Genomic DNA, 2,580 nt, shown 5'->3' with positions numbered 1-2,580 from the left:
ACTGGCTAGCTGGAGGCTGGGCCCCGGGGATCGGCCGTGACGCTGCTGGGACGCGATTTCCAGTCACCGCCCGTGAGGGCAAACGGGCCCGGGCCGAGGTGAGGGGCGGCAGGGCAGCGTCAGCCGCTGTGTCCGTGGGTGAATTCACTGCACGCCCCCTGCTCGGGAACAGCCTAATCCCTTCCTCTCATCGTGACACTAATGGCCGAGAAGTTTGGTGATTTTTGAAGGTGAAATACCGGGCTTCTCAGGCACCTCAGAGGATGTAACTGCTGAGGGAGAAGGAGAGGGATGGCCGATCAAGATACTGGAGAATTTCACTTCATCACTTAAGCTTTGAGCAGGCTGTTGATCTGGAATCTTAATTTTAAAATGTGAAGAGCAAGGTACAGACTCTCAGTGGTATAGTCTGTAAGAACGTGCTTTCCACAGGGTGGACTGCAGGAGCCTGTGCCTTGATCCTCCTCCTCAAAAGGGACTCCAAAACAGTGCACGGGATCTACTGCACGTATCCTGCACAGACCCTGTGAGCACTGACAAGGCCGGAGGCTACTGTGTGCAGCTCCATCCTTAGGCAGATCCCCCTTGTGAGCCTGCCATCGGCTGTGTGAGTGGCGCAGTTGCTCTGTGTTCATGTAGAGACTCCCACTCTCTGACTTCCTGGGCATGCAGGCGTACACATCCAGGGCCAAATGTTCCTCCTGATGGCTGTAAACATGCAGAGTGACACAGTCCCACACCACATCTACTCCCAAGACTGAAAACATTTCAAGGTTAAACTGTCTTAAACATGCCAAAGAGGTGGGACTGTGCAAAGCATTTAATATCTTCAGCCGAAAATAGGTTCAAATGTTCTCAAAACTGGCCTAGACTGCCTAGCCAAAAGTGTGCTGGGGGCTTCAGTCATGATGCAAGGGATTAGTATGCTTAGTGGAGAATAATGACTTGTAGAATCATGGGGCTTAGGGCTACTGGAGATCAAACAGTCATTTCACCTCTATTTCAGCATACTTCAAGCCATTTCATTTGATCTGGGTTTTTTTGTTGTTGTTGTTTTTTACACCAGTGAACATAGCCCAATATTAGCTTTTAGCTACGGTCTATCTTCCAGAAAGGCACTGAGTCTTGCTCTGATACAATCAAATTCACTGTTGCCCTGGATAGTTTGCTCCCATGGTTAATTCTCCTTGTCTAGACCTTGCATCTTTAGATTCATCAAGCTCCAGTACCTTTAATTTCATGATACATTTTTCTCTCATAAAGATCTACATAATACTTGATGCCATCTGTCTGACAGTGGCTGTATACCTCAAGGGTCTATTCTGAGTGTTTTCAGGATACATGGTTACATGAGTACTTTTTAGTGGTGCAAGTCTCTATGAGAAAGGCAGGATAACAGCATGTGGTAGTCATGCAATTATCCCTTTGTCCCTGGATCCATTTTATAGACCAAGTGCAACTACAGGCAGTCGTGCACAATTAGTCTATTATTCAACTCACATTATTTGTAGGCTTCCATGAAGAGCGCTCTCCTTTGTCACAGCTTTACAAATAGATTTTGATGCTTAATAATAATTTCCATGCACCTTTGAAGATGAAATCTTCCCATGTCACCAAATGAGGCTTTTTCTGCGATCAGAAAAAAAAAAAGAAAGCTTTTTTGAGCTAGCCAAAATGATGAGCTATTTTCTACTCCTAAGAGCACAGTGACACCTAAAGGCTCAGTCTGTCAGTCCTGTCTGGCTGTATTCCTGTCAATACTGCAAGTCATGCAGGTATCCAACTGCCTTTTCAGCAGTGGCTTAAATACTGCCAGCAGAATAGCTGTGGCAGTACAAAGCTAAGCATGAGCTGCAAATTCTTCTTGAGAACTGGGAAAATATCCAAGTGGTTAACACATGTGCATGACTCTAGTTTTGCCACATACAGCTAAATGTTTCATTTGAAGGGGCTCAGTGTGCAGTACACATACCCTGATTATTTTATGTCAACCTCATTTGACTGGCTTTTGAGGCTTCACTATACTCACCCAGTTCTCTTTTTGCCTCAACAAAGGCATGCAATCAGGACCAATGTGTAGGCATGTCTATCCTAACTGCCTCGTAACTTAAAACTTAGTAGTGCATTTCACATGTCTTGGTAAGGACAAGGTAGAAATTTTATGTGAATAATAGGTATCCAGAGGAAAGAGAGTCTGTAATGGTCTCTAGATGCATCCTGGCTGAAAGAAACATTGTAATATGATCCCAGCTGTTACTCAGCGCAGAGCTTGCACCAGGCACAACCCTTTGCAAACACACTGAATTGGTAATTCTGTAAAATTTTGGTTTGAGTCTAACATCTATAAAACACCAGGCTGCCTAAAAAAAAAACCAGAAGGGGTTCTATCCATCCCAAGATATTATGATTATTTAAGACATTTATAATTACTGAAAAATCAGCATTAAAGGGGAGATGGTGCCAATAAATATTTTCCTATTACATAAAATGTTTGGCATCACATTTGTTTGCTAACAAATCCACAGTGTTTGTCCCCCCCTTCCCATTTTATATGGGAGTTACTTTAAATTTTTTTTTTCA

This window comes from Geospiza fortis, unplaced genomic scaffold (genome assembly GCF_000277835.1).
Source record: "Geospiza fortis unplaced genomic scaffold, GeoFor_1.0 scaffold66, whole genome shotgun sequence".
In the NCBI taxonomy this organism is placed as follows: domain Eukaryota; kingdom Metazoa; phylum Chordata; class Aves; order Passeriformes; family Thraupidae; genus Geospiza; species Geospiza fortis.
The sequence above is the reverse complement of the archived record's forward strand: the minus strand, read 5'-3'. Positions refer to the sequence as shown.